The sequence below is a fragment of the Pan paniscus genome, chromosome 9 (assembly GCF_029289425.2).
Source record: "Pan paniscus chromosome 9, NHGRI_mPanPan1-v2.0_pri, whole genome shotgun sequence".
In the NCBI taxonomy this organism is placed as follows: Eukaryota; Metazoa; Chordata; class Mammalia; order Primates; family Hominidae; genus Pan; species Pan paniscus.
In genome coordinates, this window is record NC_073258.2 from 135,605,434 (window position 1) to 135,627,523 (window position 22,090).

Sequence of the window (22,090 nt, forward strand, 5' to 3'; positions counted from 1 at the left end):
TGACTGTGGCCAAACACATAACCGTTCCTTATGGCATGTCTCTGGCACATCCCTGGAAACAAATAGATGAGAGCAAAAGGTCATGAACATCAGGGGACCACAGACTCAGATGTGTGTCAAGAAGATCTGGACACCTCCAAGGAACACACTGTATTCAGGGAAGCACCCTATCGGTAATGCTTCCACTCTGGACACCTCCAAGCAACACTCTGTATTCAAGGAAGCATCCTATCGGTAATGCTTCCACTCTGGACACCTCCAAGGAACACTCTGTATTCAAGGAAGCATCCTATCGGTAATGCTTCCACTCTGTGTGACCATTTCTGCACGGCTCTGGCACAGGGAAGCCATCCTGGCTCATTGTAAAGTCCTCCGCCGCCAAGAACACCATTTGACCACAATCCACTGCTACCAGTTAAATGTAATGACTAGAATATCTAAGGTTCTTTGAAGCTAACATTAATTTTCAGTGGTGGAGAAGATCCTTTTTCTCCCACCATGGGTCTGAAGTGATAAAAATCCAATCACCTTGGGATAAAAGTGTCTTATTTTTGTCTTTTGAGTAATTTAGCATGAACGCAGAGAGTGCAACCATTCAGCAGAGAAAGGTGGGAAGGAACCCAAGTTTATTTTTGAGAAACAAGCACATCTCTGCCTCTTTCTTTGACCCTGAAAGACAAATGTCTTTTCAAGATGCTGCACAGAATGCTAAGACAAAATGCTAACCAGTTCATGGAGAAAATGAGGTGCTTTCATTGAAAAATAACTGTGTTTTTATATTTTCATTATATAGTTCACAGTCACCCCCTAGTAGCAATTACGTGTTTCCTCTTCCTCATGTTCTCCTGCAGCTTTCCTCTTTCCTCGGTTCAGGGAGTGTCAGCAAACTGGTTGGAAGGCTGCAAGCTGGGCAAAAGCTTTGCAGTCGGCATTCGCCATTCTGGGATATCATTCATTAGAACTGGCTGTCCACTACCAGACCTCCTTTTCTTATCTTGCCTAATAGGACAAGCTGCATTCCTTGACAGAATTCACCGTTTTTATCCTTCTTCCCCCTGCCCACCACTGCCGCCACCTCTCTCTCTCTCTCTCTCTGTCTATTTAATACAGAGACTCAGGCTAAGAACTGCATGGTATAATGTGTTTATCATTTTTATCTCGTCGTTTTTATTCTAGTGTGAAGTTGTTTTTCAGGTAGTGATGAACTCACACACAATTTCTCCCTTATTGAGTAATTTGCAGTGTTTATGAAGAGGAGGCTAATTGTGCTGACCTGTTACCAGAGTTGTCATTAGTGTTTTCCTGCAGTTGATTCCTATATTGTCTTCTGTCTCTCATGCAAGCCCATGCTCTTTTATTCTTTCTTAATGGATGCTTTTCCTGTGGGGATAATCAAGGAAACCGACAGCTCCCTCGAGATTAAATGTATGACTTTGAAGTTGTAGAACGAGGAGAAAGTACCAGGTGTTGAAGCCAGTATAGGCAGATCCAGACCAGCGTCATGTCCCCAGGCAGCCTCTCCACCTCAATTCTTCACAGAAGGAAAAATAAGTATGTGTCACAAGTCAGTGCAGGACCAGCATCCCAGGGGCCCTGCATTGAAAGTCCAGGTAACTGGCCAATACCTCACTGGGCAGGTGTGCCGTATCTGATTACCCCGTTTGATTAGATCATATCTTGGGATTCATTAAGATTAACTGATAGAGGCTGGGTGCAGTGGCTGACGCCTGTCATCTCAGTACTTTGAGAGGCCAAGGCAGGAGGATCACGAGGTGAGGAGTTTGAGACCAGCCTGGTAAACATGGTGAAACCCTGTCTCTACTAAAAATACAAAACTTAGCTGGGCATGGTGGCTCGTGCCTGTTGTCCCAGCTACTCGGGAGGCTGAGGCAGGACAATCACTTGAACCCGGGAGGCAGAGGTTGCAGTGAGCGGAGATCACACCACTGCACTCCAGCCTGGGCGGCAGAGTGAGACTCCATCAAAATAAATAAATACATAAATAAGATTAACTGTTAGAGCAGGACTTGGGGGCAGGGGGCAGGGCAGTGAGATATGCTAACCCTATTCTCCCACTCAAGTGACAGGAGGGCAGCTGCTGATGCAGACGGAGGGTGCTCCCTGTCTCAGCAAGAGCAGAGACCACGGGGTGAGGCAAGGAGGGCCTGCTGGAAGTCAGGCCACGTGGAGCTCTGGGTGTACTAGAAAGGTGGATGCAGCTCACAGCACGGTGAGATTTGGAAGTACAGGCATTTGGTGTGGAGGAATCATCTCCCCATGGAGTGGGGCACGCACAAGGAACTGAGGGCTCTGTGTGCAGGAGGAGCTGGTGACAACAAGGCTGGCCCAGGCCCAGGAGACCAATGGGGCATTAGGATACCTCCTACATAAGGTTTAGGGAAGAAATGCAGCTGTGAGATTTAGGCTCAGAAACAAGCAAAAGCACAGGGGCGTGTGGTGTGTCCCTAATGCTGAACTCTGGGAATAGGTCTGGAGGGTGGAAGACCAGACATTGTGCTGCAGTCGCGATTGGTCCTGGTGACTAGGAAAGGGAATCCAGAGACCTCATTTTTGGGACAAGGGGCTGCATATGGAGGTTTACTACCAGAAGGGGCCTGGGGTTTGTGTCACGATCACAAGGGCAAGGTCATAAGTTTTCTGCGAGGCCCTTAAATTAGTACCACGCCCCAGCCATAGACCATATACTTCATATTTGCTAGTTCACTTGGAAATCTACATTGAGGGTGCCAAGCCATTGAGTGTCTGAGAAAGAATGAATGAAATGAATGACAGCAATCAGTGTCTGACACCTGCTATTTATGCATCAAATGCAGTAGAATGAATGATCAGTAAAAACTCTCTACCAGCAGGAAAAATAATCAAAGCGCTCCTTAACTGATCAGATGCTGTTGTCACACCGGAGTGTGGGTGATGAGGCTGACCTATAACAGGCCAGAATAAAAATCCGGTGGAATGAAGGTCTGTCTTAGAGACCCCGAAGACAAATGAGAACTGACACGGCTCTTGTGTTCTGCAAAGCACTGTCACAGACGTGCCATTTTACCTCTGCAGTGACCCCGCTGCTATTGACATCATCACTCACATTTCACAGCCCAGGAGCCTGGGACTCAGGGTGATGGACCAACTGCCAAAGTTGGACCCACAGGGTGGACACACAATGGTCTGAGTGGTTCCTAAAGGCAGGACATGGAGGCCAGTTCTGTAGAAACACACCGGCAGCAGGGCAGGACACCAGGAAGTCAGCACCAAAAACTCTAGAGGCAGAGAGAGCTGTGGAACTCGGTTCTGGACTGTGTGTCCTGTAGTATGTAGGCAAGTCTGGGCCCCAAGTACAGAGTCCTTCAAAAAGTGGGCCAGAAGCTAGCCTGTGTTTGAGGCAGGAAGATAAATGCTATTACTATTTCCAATTATACAAATACAAAGGAAGCTTTAGCTCTGAGATCTCAGTTACGGTTTAAAATTTAAGTCTAAATTCCAAATTTAAAGTTTCTTAAACTTTCACATGATGCCAGTGAAGGGCAGGTGTCCACTTTAATATATTCTCAAATGGGGCAATATTGAGAGTCAGAGGGGGAGTTGCTAAATATTTGCCTGGAGTGGTGGCATCAGCATTCCCTGGCAGATCTGCTGGTGTCGTGCCGGGCTGCCCCGGGGGCGCTGGAAGAACGGGCCCAGCAGCTCAGGACAGGGTTCCTCTCCCCAGGAGGGGCAGCTCCCAATTCCCACTGTGGACAGACACAGACTTTGTTTGAGTGAATCACTCCTACTAGTTGTGCAAAATCAGGAAGCCAGCCCAAAAGACCTTCAGATGCTGAGGATGAGGATGGGATCATTTAAATTTTATTTTTAAATGAAAGACCTGCCTTCTTTCCAATTCTGCCCTTAATTGGCCATGAGCCTCAGGCCTGCCCTGTTCTCTCTCCTTGGCATCACTTTGCTCATCTATTAAGTGGGAATTGTGGCCCCTTCCCCACCTCCCTGCTGTGTTTTTCTGAGGGGCAAATGAAACAAAGCGTGTTAAAGCTCCTCGTGAGGTGGATACTCTTAACAAAGGTGTGTGGTTAACTGTAGGTGTTAGCTTGACTGGATGAAGGAATACTCGGACGGTAAAACATTATCTCTGGGTGTGTCTGGGAGGGCATTTCTGGCAGAGGCACACTGGAGTCAGTGGACTGAGCCAGATCCACCCTCACCCAGCATGGGTGGGAACTGTCCAATCGCTGAGGTCTCGAGAAGAGCAAAAAGGCAGAGGAGGGTGAATTCTCTTTTGTCCCCTTTCTCTTGGAGCTGGGATGTCCTTCTCCCGCCCTTGGGTATCGGAACTCAAGGTTCTCTGGTCTTCGGACTCCAGGGCTCGCACCACAGCCCCCAGTTTCTCAGACCTTTAGCCTCAGACTGAGAGTCCCACTATTAGCCTTACTGGTCTTGATGCCTTCTGATTTGCTTGGAGCCATTCCACACCAGCTTCCCCGGGTCCCCAGCGTGCAGACGGCCTCTGCTGGGGCTTCTCAGCCTCCATAATTGTGCGAGCCCATCCCCTGATCAGGCTCTTCTCATGTATCTGGCAACGACCTATTTCTATTTCTTTTCTTTTCTTTTTTTTTGAGACAGAGTCTCATTCTGTCACCCGGGCTGGAGTGAGGTGGCGCGATCTCGGCTCACTGCAAGCTCCGCGTCCCAGGTTCACGCCTTTCTCCTGCCTCAGCCTCCCGAGTAGCTGGGATTACAGGAGCCCACCACCGACTAGCTAATTTTTTTTGTATTTTTAGTAGAGACGGGGTTTCACCGTGTTAGACAGGATGCTGTCCATCTCCTGATCTCGTGATCCGCCTGCCTTGGCCTCCCAAAGTGCTGGGATAATAGGCGTGAGCCACTGCGCCCGGCTCTATTTCTGTATTCATATCTAGATCCTTTGTTTTTTCCTCTGGAGAACCCTGACTAATACAAAAGGTAAGAGCCCATCTGTGAGGCATCGTTTCCTCTGAGTAGCAGTGTCAGCTGACAGGGGTGCACCAGCGCTTGAATGCTCGTCCCTCCAAAACTCATGTTGACATGTGTAAGTCACTCCAACCATAACAGTACTAAGAGGCAGGGCCTTGAAGAGGTGATTAGGCCATAAAGCTTCTGCCCTCATGGGTAGGTTTAGTGCTTTTACAAAGGGCTTTCAGGACTGGGTTCTTTCTCTCACCCTCTCACCTTCCACAACAGGAGGATCCACAAGGAAGGCCCTCACCAGATGCCAGCACCTTGATGTTAAACTTCCCAGTCTCCAGAGCTGTGAAAAATACATTTCTGTTCATTATAAATTACCCAGTTTCAGGTATTCTGTTATAGCAGCACAGAACAGACTAAGACAGAGTGAAAGTTTGTTGTTGATTTTCCTTTGGTGAGGCTGTGAGCTCTGTGGATGGGTGTCTCGGGGAGAAGCAGGTCCTTCAGTTTGGGAGCACTGAGTTGAGAGAGCAGCAACAAGGAACCAAGCAGATGCTGTGCCCAGGACTCCTGGCTACCGAGAGGCCAGCAGGAAAGAGAAATGCTGCAGGAGTCGCAGATGGATAAGCAGGTGCCGCGCGGGTGTCACTGTTTTCTATCTTAGCTCGGTAGCAAATAAACACATATCTCAGTAATATTCTTCTTCCTGGGATAGAGAGATGCTGGGGGAAGGACCACTTCTTCCTCTCAGGTTTTAAAACAGCACATCAGGGAGCATGATGGGAAATGCTCTGATTTACTCCAGGGCTAGAGGATTTCAAAGATAGGGGATGTGAAGGGAAGTCGGGCTGCTTCCAACGCCTGGGGAAGGGCGGGCCAGAGAGCCAGCTTAAAAATGATGGAAAAATGCGAGGTGGGACTCCTCCTGCCTCATTTGGTTTTAAAAATAAGGTATTTGTATTCCTAGAGCTAAGTCTCCAAACAAACTTAAATTTACATTAGGATATCTTGTCAAATATTGCTGTTTAAAATGGCCTGTTTAAATAAAGCTCGGATTTTTTTTTTTAAATGGGGATTATTGAGCCAGAGACATGTAAATTCTTCAGCCCTTGCTGGGAAAATGGGTCACTGCAATTAAATATCAAATAAACTCTTTTCAAGGACAATTATTCTTTCTTCTTTAATGATGAAGTTTCAATGATCAGTGTAAGTGTGTCCTTCATAGATATTTCTTTTCTTTCTCTCCATGTGGAAGGAAAGTGAGAAGAACCTATAAGAAATAAAACTTGGAGTGATCATCTGCGAGCAGACGGTCACAGCCACAAAAGCAACAATCGCTTCAGTGGCAGCACCGGCAGTCAGGGGCTTTCAGGTGTTTCCCACCAAGGTGCTCCAGAGACATGGAACAGACGCCACATGAGGGATTTTGTACCTCGATAGACTTGATGACAGTTTTTTTTAAAAGGCAGGAGAAGGGGAGCTGGACAGGGGAGCATTGTAGCCCTAGCCCAGGCTTGAAGGTTGGGACTAAACAAAGTGATGACTGGTAGAATAACAACTAACACTTACTGAGCTCTTACTGCCTGGCAAGCTCTCTTCTGTGTTCTTTTTTCTTTATTTATATTTTGAACTTTTATTTGAAGTTCAGGGGTACATGTGTAGGTTTGTTATATAGGTAAACTTGTCATGAGGGTTTGTTGTAGTTTATTTTGTGGTACTAAGCCTAGTACCCATTAATTATTTTTCCTAATCCTCTCCCTTCTTCCATTCTCCAGCCCCAGTGTGTGCTGTTCCCCTCGATGTGTCCATGTGTTCTATTATTTAGCTCCCACTCATAAGTGAGAACATGCAGCATTTGGATTTCTGTTCCTGTGTTAGTTTGCTGAAGGACAATGACCGCCGGCTCCATCTGTGTCCCTGCAGAGAACATGATCTTGCACATTCTTATCACCGCAGAGTATTCCATGCTGTGTATGCTGCCTTAATTCATCGGCTCTTTATGACAACCCTGGGACATATGTCCTACTGTTATCCCCACATCAGCACACGAGAACACTGGTCATCCAGAGGTTAAGAAACATTTCTAGGGTCACAGAGCTAGTGCAAGGTAGGAATGGAATGAGCAGCCCAGAGAGCACTTGATTAAACACTGTGCTAAACACCCACAGGGAATGGAGAGGAAATGCATTAGATTTGTTATATTGAAATCTGTCTTTAAATAAAACCATCTTCAGATATATCATTGTGAAAATTACCTAGAAATATATACACTAATATGTTTTAAAAAGAATAAAGAATATTCTTTTACTTAATGTGTTCTTAAATGAAATAAGTATCTTTCAGTTTAGATTTTGAAACAAGTGTTGTTTTGGGACTCTGTTCACTGACATAGTATTTAGAACTTTTGCATCAATATTTGTAAGTGGTATTAGTCTATAATTTAATTTCACTGTGCTGTGTTTATCAGGTTATATCCATTTTATACTTTATACAGCTAATTTGAATATTTTATTTATGTTCATTGGCTGCAGCAATTTATGTATCATTTGAATTATTTCATCTTTGAATGTTTGTTGGAATTCACCTGTGAAACTATTCGGGACTGGGTGCGGTGGCTCATGCCTGTAATCCCAGCACTTTGGGAGGCCGAGGCAGGCAGATTGACTGAGGTCAAGAGTTCGAGACTAACCTGGTCAACATGGTGAAACCCAGTCTCTACTATACAAAAAGAGCTGGGTATGGTGACAGGTGCCTGCAATCCCAGCTAGTCAGGAGGCTGAAGCCAGAGAATCACTTGAACCCGGGAGGTGGAGGTTGCAGTGAGCCAAGATCGCACCACTGCACTCTAGCCTGGGTGACAGAGCGAGAACCCATCTCAAAAGGAAGAAAAACAAAAGAAACTATTTGAACCTGGTACTGTTTTTGTGTGTGTGGAATGGTAGAATCTTGATAATTTTCTCCATTTCTGTTGTTAGAATTGGTCTGTTTAAACTTTCTGTTTCTACTGGCATCAATTTTGGGAGCCTGCTTTTCCCTAGGAAGTTACCCATTTCACATGGTTTCACTGTTTATGTTTATAGATGTGTGCAAATAGCCAATTAAACAATTTTTCTTTGTCAATAATTATTTACCCCTGGACGCTTGTTATTATTATTTATTATATTTGTGCTTCTACCATTTTTCTTTATTAGTGACCAGTGGTTTATTGATTTATTAATTAGGTCTATTTCTTTCTGTTTTCATGTTAATTTTTGACTCTGTTTTCTGCATCCCCTTTCCTTTAGTTTGTGTGTGAATTACTCTTTTGTTCTGTTTCTAGGTTTTAAGTTGGTAATGTAATTCACTTGTGTTCAGTCACTGCTTAAAATGAAGCATTTGAGAAGGTTCAAGGCTGTGAGAGGAGGCTGGAGTCTGAAATGAGATAGCTAGCATGAAATTCTTGGCCAATTTGACTAGGGGATTGCTAAGAGCAGGGATGTCCAACACACTGCACTATCAATTAGTTAAGATCATCTATTCGAAAGTTCAGCTGTGTTGTGACTCTCCTCTGAGACTCTCAAATCCTCAGTAAAGGTCTCTGCACATAGTTGACTTGTGCATTGGTATTTTGGAGAATGCAGGGAAAGGGTGTTGTTATAGTCCATGGTTAGGATGTCAGAGGACAGAAAGAAGAGAAGACATTTGAATGAAAGATCAGCTTGGGGGAGGAAAAATTCTGCAGGAAAAGGAGATGCGAGAGAGAAGAAATCACGGGAACGTGGTCTTTGGAAACTCACCAACAGGTTGAGGACTGAGCACTGAACTTCGCCCAGCAATTGGGACAGAAGACGGAAGAAATGTTATTCAAATATTAAGCGGACCTGCTGACTTCATAGAGACAACTTGGTTACCAGGTACTGCCTTTCACAAAACCCCACTCTCTCCAAAATGGGAAGTATTGTTCATACTTCTATCTCCATGGCATTGAGATTAAGATTCTATAAATAACCTAACCCTGGCATTCTTTTTTTTTTTTTTGAGATGGAGTCTCGCTTTGTCGCCCAGGCTGGAGTGCAGTAGCAAGATCTCGGCTCACTGCAAGCAACGCCTTCCCGGTTAACACCATTCCCTGGCCTCAGACTCCCGAGTAGCCGGGACTACAGGCACCTGCCACCACGTCCAGCTAATTTTTTTTTTTTTTTGTATTTTTAGTAGAGTCAGGGTTTCACCATGTTAGCCAGGATGGTCTCGATCTCCTACTTCATGATCTGCCCGCCTCAGCCTCCCAAAGTGCTGGGATTACAGGCGTGAGCCACCGCACCCGGCCAACCCTGGCATTCTTGTACCCACTTCCACATTGTCTCGGTGGAGGTCTGGGGTGCTCTGATTGCACGAGACTGTGGGTGGGACATTGCAATCTCTACTTGAGAAGCTGGCCTTTATCAGTCCTTCTAAGTAGATCACATGCAACCAGGAGTTTAACAGAGGCTCTTTGGTGATTGTGAAGTTGAAAAGTATTGGTATATTTTTCTTTTATTAATTATTCTAATCTTGGTTAATTACTAAACAAAACAAAAAAAAGTAGTAAATGCTGCCCCTATGAACCTCTGAACAACTTCCCCACTTATCTATGTCGTAGCTTATCTTTCTCAGAAACCAGTTCCCCTTAATTGATTTTGTGCCTCTGGGCTGTAAGTGGCAATAACATGTGGGCATTCAGAGAGACTAGCTACAGTTGCCTTCACAGACATCATGACTTTGCTCCCTGCAGCGTCCTCCACAGAACAAGGTGGCATTAGTCATGGTAGGCATTGGTCACCTGTAGAAGGCCATTCCAGAGCCACTGCTGGAAGGTGAGCACACCAGTTCTTGATGCCACATCTCCTTGATACTTCTTGTAATAAACCATTGCTCAGCATCTGTGATGTTCTGATACCTTGCAAGTCATTTCAGTTCTTTTTTTTTTTTTTTTTGATGGAATCTCGCTCTGTCACCCAGGTTGGAGTGCAGTGGCGCAATCTCAGCTCACTGCCAGCTCCGCCTCCCGGGTTCACGCCGTTCTCCTGCCTCAGCCTCCCGAGTAGCTGGGACTACAGGCGCCTGCCACCACGACCAGCTAATTTTGTGTATTTTTAGTAGAAACGGGGTTTCACCATGTTAGCCAGGATGGTCTCGATCTCCTGACCTCGTGATCCGCCCACCTTGGCCTCCCAAAGTGCTGGGATTACAGGTGTGAGCCACCGCGCCTGGCCGTCATTTCAGTTCTTGCCTTTACCTCGAAGACAAGCCATGGAATCTCTGTACATCTCAGAAAAAGGAGCACCGAAGCATAGCATTGCTCAACACCCATTTTCCCCGTAATTCCCACAAACACATCATTATGTCTTCTCCCTCTCCTACATTACAAGTAAAACACATCCAATCCATCTCTAGACATAAGATCAAGGTCATCTCCTCCTCATTTATGTGCCCAGGAAAATGTGTCTTTCTCGTATTCTAAGTTTCTTATCATGCATGACTAGTGCCTGGGTAATACAGTTGGTGAGCACATATTATTTGACCACAAATCCATGCTAGTCTCAAAATTGTTCTTTCTTTTTTACCCAGGGAGAATTTAGTTGCATTTTAGGAATGTCTGTCTGATAAAATTCAGAGTCCTGAATCCTAGGTCTAGCTCAAATATTGGTTTGAAGTGTGAGCCTGGTTGTCTTTAAGATGAGGAATAGAACCTCATGAGTACCACAATCTGCTTCCACTGTGAGGCTTCGTCTGTGGCAGGAAGTTCTGTGTGATTCTCATGCCAGGTGGGTGCATCTCCCCAGAACTCAGGGCCCAGGGCAAAGACATGAGTGATGGAAACACTGGAAGCATGGGGTGCTGTCTTCATCCTTCTCTACACAGCTGTTCACACTAAACCAGACAATATCTCAGAGCAGATGGCCAGGATGGATGAGTCTGTGTACCCTGCAACGTTGCCAACAAACGCTGGGCAAAGGCTTACACACTGCACACTGGCAGGGACCTTTAGAGAAATGTGGGGAGGGAGAGGGGCGAGGCATGTAGGATAGAGCATTCTGGAAGGTTGAGCGGGTTGGATTTGATGGGGACCATGCTGTGGTCCATCTTCTCCAGGCATTTCCGTGGCACTCCCGACAATGCCTCTCACTGCTCGAACTTTAGTCAGCACCTTCCTCTGTTAAGAGAAGCACAGTTACTCCTGAGCAGGAGTGTGTAAGGCTTTCCTGAGACAAGACTTTGTAATCACAGCACCGGCCAGATTCACATATTCTTCAAGGCTGAGTGCAGGAAGTGGGTCATGACTTCTTGTTGATTACGTCCTTCTTTGAATTCCTATATTGTTTTTCTATAAATCATTTATTTTAATGTAAACTGTGGTCTGCCTTGGATTATTGAAATGCCTGGTGAATGTATCTAATTTCACTCTCTGGGCTTCAAGCTCCCAGGCTTGGCAGGCAGCATGTGCTACTCTCACTTCGTAGCCCTCTCTCCTCCCACGCGTGTACTCTCAGCACAGTGATCACGGTTGAGGGGTGTTTGGTAAGTACCTGCTGACTTATATTATGGTGGGTGATCAATTGACCATTGTGGTCATGGAGAGGAGGGAAGAGAAGACGCTCTCCTGAGGAAAATCGGTCAACCTCGTGCGACGCACCTCAGCAAAGATGCTCGAGCCACTACGCTTCTCCATTTGGCAAAGACAGCACTGACTTTTGATATCGAGTGGATCCGTGCTCTGGCTTGCCTCCTACTGAAGCTGGGCTCCAGCATCTCTCTTGTCTGACTGCTTATTGGAAGCTCCCTGCCTACCTGTTGGGGAAATAGGTGTACACCCCCTACCCCTGGGAGCTGAAGGACCTTTATCTCATGTTTCTGTCTGGGTGTTTTATTGGTTGACATTTTACATTTAGATCTGCAATCCATCAAGAATAGACTCTTTATTGTTGTTATTGTATATGGTGAGAAGCAGGAAGCAGATTTTCCTGACAATATGCAGGTGTCTTTGGATTACAGGTCCAAAATTCTCATACGGATGTTTGATTGTCTCAGCACCATGTGTTGAAAAGACTATTCTTTCCCCCCTATACCGATTGATGCTCTTGTCACAGAAAAGCCGGCCGTATTTTCACACATCTCCTTATTTATCCTATTTTGTTCTGTTGGTCAAACTTTCTACCCTCACATCACTAGTATACTGAATAAGCCAGTACTGTGTTATAACACACCTGGGTATCTGCAGTAGCGAGTTACTCAGCAGTGTTTTTGTCAACATTACTTTGGTTATTCTTGGGTTTTGTATTTCCATCTAGATTTTAGAAATAGCTTATCACTTTTACAGGCACACACACACGCACACATTATGAGACTCCCGGTTAAAGCAGACTCTGTGGTATTCCAGTCACTGAAAAGAAAGTGGGTATGTTTGTTTTCCTTTGAAAACAAGAATTACCATTTTGGGCACTGGTCAACAACATATTTTCAATGCTCTTCGAGTTTTTCTAATTGCATTTCTCTTGTTATGGTTGGCACTGTGATGGTGGCCACTTGGCCACCTTGCCCTAGTCAGTGTAGAAAAGTAGAAAGGCTCTTCTGTCAGACTGCACCACGCATGCATGTCGTTGGATGCCTCCAAGGAGCTGATGAGGCCTGTGGGGTGGGTCAAGGAGGAGGCATGGTCCACAAAAGCGCCCATGATTGCCTGGCAGGAAAGCACAGAAATGATGCTCAGCGGCGAGCGACTGCCGTGACATTGATGGTAATGATGATGTCATTGCCTAACATCGCCTTTGCCATCCAGGAGTGGGAACCAGACAACCGTACTGCAGTCTTGTTTCTGCCTTCAGGACCCTCTGTTTCTTTATCTAAAAACTGGCTTCAGAAATAATTATTTCTGCTGATTAACATATGTCATAATGAAATGACTTAGGTTAAAATGACCAACAGGGTCCCTGGAACATTGTGGTCGGTTATGATATATTACTTTTCCAAAGCCCCTTTGGGGATTCAAACCATTCACTTTTCCTCTATAGCAATATCAGGCAGTATAAATATGTACAAATCAGTAATCAGCACCTGGAGAAGCTGGTGTCCTGTCCTAGGACTCTCCTAGCTCCTGAAACATATGTTTAACTGTGGAAGCAATAACAGGAGGGATGTATTTACACCTCTTCACAGGCGAGGTCCGGCTGCTCGTGGTGGCATGTGTGGGTTCCTGGGAGAGCTGAAACACAGTATGTAAAGTAACCATGTCAGAGGCCCTTGCTGCCCCATCAAAAGAGCCACTTTACTGAGCTGGTCCATGTCTCAGATGCTGTCTGCTACATCTGCATTTTTCTCTGGAGGACTGCTTCTTGCAGATGGAGGCTGCCTGCCAGGAGACACCACTGGGGCTGTCCGAGGCCACTGGCCACTCATGCCAAAATATAAACTTCCAATCTCTGTCCCAATATGGGGCAGGCTTTGTGATGCACTTGGTGCCCCAGAACTCCTCATGAGACGGGACTGAGGCAGGACTTTGGAAGTGATGTTGATATGGTTTGGCTGTGTCCCCACCCAAATCTCACCTTGAATTGTACCTCCCCTAATTCCCACACGTTGTGGGAGGGACCTGGTGGGAGATAATTGAATCATGGGGGGTGGTCTTCCCCATACTGTTCTCATGGTAGTGAATAAGTCTCATTATATCCGATGGTTTTATAAGGCGACACCCCTTTCACTAGGTTCTCATTCTTTCTCTTGCCTGCTGTCATGTAAGATGTGCCTTCACCTCCCGCCATGATTGTGAGGCCTCCCCAGCCACGTGGAACTGTGAGTCCATTACACCTCTTTTTCTTTATAATTTACCCAGTCTCAGGTATGTCTTTATCAGCAGTGTGAAAATGGACTAATATAGTAAATTGGTACCGGTAGAGTGGGGTGCTGCTGTAAACACATCTGAAAATGTGGAAGCGACTTTGGAGCTAGGCAAGCAGCTCCTGTAATTCCCACGTGTTGTGGGAAGTACCCGGTGGGAAATAATGGAATCATGGGGGCAGCCTTCCCCATACAGTTCTTGTGGTAGTGAATCAATCTCATGAGATCTGATGGTTTTATAAAGCGACACCCCTTTCGCTGTTTGGCTCTCATTCTCTCTCTTGCCTGCTGTGATGTAAGATGTGCCTTTTGCCTTCCGCCATGATTATGAGGCGCCCCCTGCCATATGGAACTGTGAGTCCATTAAACCTCTTTTTCTTTCTTTTTTTTAATAATTTACCCAGTCTCAGGTATGTCTTTATCAGCATTGTGAAAATGGGCTAATACAGACGTGTTTACTTCATCTCTTTCTCTCTTACCTTGCCTCCCTCACTCCACTGCAGGCATTTCCTCAGGGTACTTTCTCAGTAAGATGCTTGCCCAAGAATCCTATCTCAGCCTCTAGGGAAGGTCACCTAAGACCAGATAGAGGGTCAAAAGTCTGATTGAAGAAGTAAGACATCCAACAACTACCTGTACATTTCCAAACACCCTCATACTTTGCCTTCAGCAGTCAAAGTATCTGGATGTTGCTCTCAGCTTTGCTTGTCAGCATTTGGCATTTATTTTTAAAGAGGCCACAGGGATGAGGAGAAGTCACCTGATTTACCTTTTGCTCACAGCCCTCTTAGGGCAGCAGGGTCAAGGGCACACACAGAGGGTCTTTTGGGGTGGTGGGCAGTGTGGTATCAGGGAGATGTTTAGCCTTTGAGTCAAAAATCTTTATGTTAGGCCATTGGCCCATTACTCCTTAGCATGGGACCCCGGATCTGCAATTTTCTCATCTACAAATTGGGAATGTAAATATTCACCCTAAGGTGTTTTTCAGAGACCTACTTGAAATAATGAATATATCTGCACTTTTATATTAGAAAATGTTAATGTAAATGTGAGAGTTTCTTTAAGTCATGTACTTCAGACTGCATTGGGTTGGTTATAGGCTAAACGTCTTTGTCATCACTGGGTAATTAATGCCAATTGTTCCCTAAAATGGTCCTATTAATTTACATTTCCACCAGCAGCACATGCTCCTAACAGTGCTGGATGGCTGAGATGCTTGCTTCTGCTTGGCTCACTTCTCATATTAGGATTATACATCCCGACCTTTGTTACACGACCTTGTGATCTCTCCCTCTAGAGCAGGCACAACACACGTCCCCACCCAGTTGATGCTGGGTTTGAACTATGGAGTGGTAGCAGACGTATTGTGGGCGAGGGCCTTCAATCTGCTTGCCTGGCTTGGTTTAGCCCGTGTGCTCTGCTGGTCCCCCCCCGAGAAGCACAACCATTGGTGCAACTGCCCCTTTGGCCTGGGGGCAGAACTGACCCCCAAGGTAAGCCTGGAGTCCAGGCTAGCTCAGCCTAGATGAGTTGAATCATAATCGGCTTGCAAACTGTTGAGAGTGAACATAAATACGGGAAATGATTGAGATTTTGAGATACAGGAGTCTGCCCGCATCAATGGTTTCACTTTCCACAGCTTCAGTTACTGTGGTATGAAAATATTAAGGTATTTTGAGAGAGAGATAGAGATAGAGAGTCCACATTCACATGAGTTTTATCACATTTTATTGTTATAATTGTTTAATTGTTCTCTTATATTATCAGTTGCTGTTGATCTCTAACTGTGCCTAATTTATAAATTAAACTTTATCATAGACATGTGTATGTACAGGAAAAAAACAGTATATAGAGAGCACAGTACTACCTGCGGTTTCAGGCATCCCACAGGGGTTTTGGAACATATCACCGATAAATAAGGGGGGGCGGGAGACGCTAATGTAATTTGCTATACATCAAAAACTGACAAATACATTCTGTTAACTTTAGAGAAATAAACTATCAAGGTGTCATAACATGGAACACGGGAAATTGGCGAAAAATGAATAAAATATAGTTATGTGTGTCTGCATGAACAAATACCCCAAACACAATATTATATACAAAAGTAAGTTTTAGTATAATATAATAGCATTCACAAAAAGTTTTAAAATAAAAATAATACCTATATGTGGTAAAAAATGTTATAAAACGACTACTGGTAGTTACCTTGGGAAAATGAATCATTCAGGAGTTGGTGATCAGGGATTTAGGCGTGGTGGCAATGTTTTATTTTTCAAGCTGTGTGATAAGCCTATAGGTTATCATGTTATTATTCTTGTGCATTTTATACTCTTCAATATTACATACTGAATTTTGAAATATAAGAATGTAAGTTTTTGAGATAAGTTTTATGCCTATGAAGTGTTATCCAAATGTTAATCATACATGTTATTTTTGAGTCTTGGTCATGTAGGCATGTGTTGGTAGGAAGTGTGATGTTTTTCATTCTGCCTAGATTGTATTTTGGTCCACACCCATGCTAGTTCTGTTGGACTAAAGAACTCACTCAGGAGGTTGAGTCTTTACCACCAGAAGTCCTCACGAGGACTTCTCCTGGAGATCAAAACTCATAAAACATTTTCTGGGTTCCCTCTTCTCCCTCGTCCCACCCGAAGGTGCATAGGGCACTGTTGTCAGTAGAATCACCATGTTCTCTACTGGCTGGACTCACCCTGCAATCAGCTGACATGAGATGACAAAATTGAGACTGTTCTTATCTTGGATTTGTTGAGATCGCTCATGTTTTTTATTCTCCCATCTGTTTGGTCTGGGAAGTACAGGAATTAAAACTTACATTTTTTGCACCTTATTGAACTTGTTTTAGGTTTAATCTACTTTTCCTTTTCTAGATTCTTCATACAGAAGCTTAGATAATTCATTGCAGACCATCTTCTGTTTTTCAGTCAGCATATAAACTTCTATCTTAGCAGTGCTTCAGCTGCACACTACAAATCGTGAAGTGTCGTGTTATTTTCATATAGTTCAAAATGTTCTCTAATTTCCCCTGATTTATCCTTCAACTTACAGGTTATTTACAAGGATGTTATTGAAGTCCCAAATAATTGGTGATTTTTGAAGTATATTGTTGTTGGTTTTTAATCTAATTCTGCTGTGCTCAGAGAACATACTCCACAAGACTTTGGTGCTGTTAAATTATTGATATTTATTTCATAAACCAACATATAGTCTTTCTTCTTCTTCTTCTTTTTCTTTGAGACAGAGTTTCGCTCTTGTTCCCCAGGCTGGAGTGCAATGGTGCCATCTCGGCTTACTGCAATCTCTGCCTCCTGGGTTCAAGCGATTCTCCTGCCTCAGTCTCCCGAGTAGCTGGGATTACAGGCACCTGCCCGGCTAATTTTTTTATATTTTTAGTAGAGACAGGGTTTCACCATGTTGGGGCCAGGTTGGTCTTGAACTCCTGACCTCAGGTGATATGCCTGCCATGGCCTCCCAAAGTGCTGGGATTTCAAGTGTGAGCCACCACGCCCAGCCCATGTAGTATTTCTTGGTGAAGATTATATGCATATTTGAAAATAATACGCATCCTGTACTTGGAGGACAGAGTGGTCTGTAAATGTTGATTAGGCCATGTTGTTTGAGAGACTTGCTGAATTCTTCAATACCACTATGGATTCTGCGTCTATATGTTCTATCAATGAGTGAGAAAGGAGTACTTCAATCTCCAAATATAATTGTAAATTTGTCTATCTCTCCTCCCACTTTGTCAAATTTTGCCTCATGTATTTTGAATCTCTGTTATTTGGTTGCATACACATTTAGAATCATTATGTCTGCTTGGTTTATTTACCCCTTTATTATTATAAAATGTTTTTGGGCCCTGACGTAGCCCCTTTCTTTTTCTAGCTTTTCTGGTATTATCTTTGCCACTCAGAGCTCTCATGTGCAATATTCCCATGGTGTATCATTTTCTGCTCACTGATTTTTTAACATTTCTGTGTGTTTATGTTTAACACGATTTTCTTATAGACACCCCATACTAGTGTCTTGGTTTCTCTTTATAATCAATTCTGATAAACACTTTTTTATGGAAGTATTTAGACTATTTTGATCTAATGTTATTAATGTTTTTCACTCTTAAAACTGTTGTCTAGCTCTATTTCTTTTTATTCTTTGTTTTGGTTTTTATTATAAAAAGTAAATACTCATTAAGTATTTAATATTTATTAATAATTCCACTGTATCTTCACTGTTGGTTTATTAGCTATATCATCTTGCTTTAATTATTTAAGAGTATTTAGGAATTACATGTGTACCCGGGCTTTTCTTTGTGTGAAGTTTTTTTTATTACTAATTCACTATCTCCTCGTTATAGATATAATCCTATTTTCTATTTCTTTTGATGTTGTTTTTGACAGTTTATCACTTTCCAGAAATCTTTTCCATCTCATCTAAGTTGTCTACTTTGTTGCACACAATTTTTTATGGTATTTCTTTATCATTCATAGAGAATTCTGTAAGGTTGGGATTGACTGTCCCCTATTCTGTTAATGATTTTAATTATTTGAGTCTTCTTCCATATTTTCTTAATCTGTTTAGCTAAAGATTTGCCAGTTTTTGTTCATCTTTTTCAGGAACCAACTGGTTTCATTAATGTTCTGTATTGTTTTTCTATTCTCTAGTTCATTTATTTGCCATCTAAACTTCACTGTTTCCTTGTTTTTTTTCTGTTTTTGTTTTGTTTTTTGTTTTTTTTTTTTTACTAATATATTAAGGTGTATGATTAGGTTATTGGTTTGAGATAATTTTTCTTTTTTAAATAGAGTAGATTAACAGCTGTTAATTTCTATCTAAACACTGCTCCAGCTGTACACCATAAGTTCTATTACGTTGCATATTCATTTTTATTTACCTCAAGTTGTTTTCTAATTTTTCTTGTGATTTTTTTTCTTTGATCCATTGGTTGTTTAAGACTGTGTTGTTTAATTTCCACAAATTTGCAAATATTTGTTTTTCTTCTGTTACTGAGCTCTAACTTTATTTCATTATGGTCAGAGAAGATACTTAGCATGATTTTGCTGTTTTTAAAATTATTGAGACTTGCTTTGTAGCTCACCATTTGGTCCACCATAGAGAATATTCCAACTGCACTGGAGAAGAACAGGTGGTCTACTGGGTGGAATGATCCATATTTTTCTGTTAGGGCTAGTTGGTTTATAATGTTTTCAAGTCTTTTGTTTCTGTATTGATCTTGTTGAGTTTTTCTACACATTTTGAAAGCTGAGTATTGAAGCCCACAACTACTGTTGTTGAGTTGTCTATTTCTCCTTTTCTCATTGTCAGGTTTTGATTCATGTAGTTTGGCACTCTGTTATTACGTGTACATGTTTGAGATTGTTATGTCTACCTGGTGATTAACTCTTTTATCATTATAAAAGGTCTTGTCTTTCCCTAAGAATTTTTGTGTCAAATTCTATTTTGTCTGATATTAGTATAAGCATTCCAGCTCTTTTTGATGACTATTTGCATGCTGTATCTTTGGTTTTAATCTTTGGGTGTCATTGAATCTCAAGTGTTCAACTTGTAGACACAAGATAGTTGAGTTTTTTTTCATTTATTCTGCCAATTTTTGCCTGTTTTTTAATATGTTTAGTATATCTATATTCAAAGTATACATTTAATATTCACCCCCATAATACATTGTTAGTGTTTTGGCTTTAAATATTGACATTTTAAAATGAGAAGCATACTTTCATAATGTAAGTCATGATTTCAGGGACTTTTTTTTTGTTTTTGTTTTTGTTTTTTTTCTGTTGATACCCTAGTTCTAACTAAATAACTTTATTTACCTTTACTATAGTGTATCCTTGCTGGCAACATATTTCTTCAGGTTTAATATGTTTGAAAAATGTATTATTTACCTTCCTAGGGATATTTTACTGGATAGAGAATTCTAGAAGTATGTCTATGTTTCTTTTAACTCTTTTATTATGTTGTTCCATTGAATTTTGCCTTACCTAGTTTCCAACCACATAGCTATGGCCTTTCTTGTATTTGGTCTATTGTAAGTAATATGATTTTATTTCTTGATATTTTAAAGATTTCTCTTTATCATTGTTTTATGATGTAAACTTGCTTTGATTTGGTCTTCTGGTTTGTTTCTTTTATTTTGTTTTTCTGCTTGGAATTCTTGGCTGTATAGTCCCATTGTTTTTATCAAATTTTAAATACTCTCTGTGGTTATTTCTTCCTATATTTCGTTTTCTACCTCCTCTCATTTGGGTTTCCTATTATGTATACATGAGCCCCTTTGTACTGTTTCCTAAATCCCTGTCATTCTGCTTTTCTTTCCCACTCTTTTAATTTTCCCTGAATTGATTTGGGATAGGTTATATTGTCACAAGTTTAAGTTTACAATCTTTTCTTCTGCACTGTCAAATCTGCAGTTATTCCTATTTCTATCTCTAGACGCTCCACGTGGTTCATTTTTATGTTTTGCTTTTCCACTCATTATATTGATGTTTGCCTTTAAACTGTTGCGTGTATTCAGTGTGTGTATTACAGCGTTTTCCTAACTTTGTCTGCTAATTTCATCATGCCCGTCTCATTTCTGAGTCTTTCCGCTGATTGAATTTTCATTTGGTCATGGATCACATTTGCTGTTTTTTGCCTGACCAGTTGTTTTTTATTGGCTGAGTACTGTATTTTGTTGTATTCCTAGAAAGAGTGGTGGACTTAGTTCTTGTAAACTTAGGTTACTGGTTCATCAGTTTTATTCTCAAACTGATGCATGTCTGTATACCTGTCTTTTAAAATGTCTAGACTGCATTTCAGGGAGGCCTTGCTCTGCTGAATATCACCTTTGTTCAATGAGGTCTCTTCACAGTGGCTAATTGGCACTTGAACATTTCTCAGTCCTCTGTAAGCTGTGGGTGTTTTATAGCTAATATATTTTCCTTCCTCAGAAGTTATTTTTTGTTTAGACTCTTGATGTTTCTCCCTATGGGTATGCAGATTGGAATATCCAAATACTACAGGGGAAGCTATACAGATTTCTTGGCATGGCTTCTTTCGTACGCTGCTCTGCAAATTCTAGTTACTCTGGTCCCTCAAAACTCTGATCTCTGTCTCCTCAGCACAGTGATTCTTCTGGGCTCTGTTTGGCTTCGTCTTCTGCTGTGGTCCTAAAATTACCTCCAGATATAAAGCCAGAGTACATGTAGTGCTCACTTCCTATGTTTTCTTGTCTTGAGGATTAGTCACCCATTGCTTGCTGTCCAGTATATAAAATTTATTGTTTTATACATTTCATGCAACCCTGTAGTTGTTTATGGTTGAGATTAACTTTGAAATCTACAAGATACTTTTAAATAAAGGACATCAAACTCCAATTCAAAACACATGTGTTCAGTCTCTATCCACAATCACAGATATATTTCTAAAATACGTGTTTCTAAATATCTACATCCTAGTTGTAGGCTTATGTGTGCCATCCTCAGGAGGCCTTTTCTGATATCATGGGCTGGGCCTGCCTCTCTGCCATATACATTTTACACTCTGGATCTCATGTTTGCTATCTGTATCCCACTTGTACTAACGTGTTGAGTGTCTCCCTAACAGACTGTGAGCTCTGAGAGGGCAGAAGACGTTGTGTCAGTCTTGTGCCCCTGCTCTCCCTGCAGAGCCCAAAACATGGCCTTGTGCCTAGGCTTGCAACAAATATTTATGAAATCCATACATATACATAAGAAACAAATGTGTTATCAATTAATATTACCAGTTTAGTAGCCTTGGAAAATGTCTCATAAAAACTTTATGTCAGAGTTTCCCTTATCTGGAAATCAAAGAGATGAGTGAATATCATTAAGGTTTTTTATACTCTAAAATTGTTTCTCTGATTTTCTTTGGTTTTCACAACTATCTGCTGAGAAAGAAAGATACTCATTTTAATTTTCAGATTATAAGTGAGAAAAACATTTTTCAAAAGGATTAAGCAATCTGTTTAAAATTGCATAGCTAATTAGTAAAAAGGCTTGGGCTCAAAGTTGTTTGACTTTATACTTTATTTCGAGAAATACATTATTATATGGAGAAATCCCTTCTACTGTAGCTTAACTCCTCCTTTAAAAAAGGAAAACAAGCAAACACAAAAAATCTTTGTGTTTATATGCTGCTTCTTCAGGAGATTGTGAGCTTCTTGAAGGCCAGAGCTGTAAATCATATATTTTTTGTGATTTCCCCAAAGTCTCAAATGTGTTCTACACAGTGCAGTAAATAATTTGATATA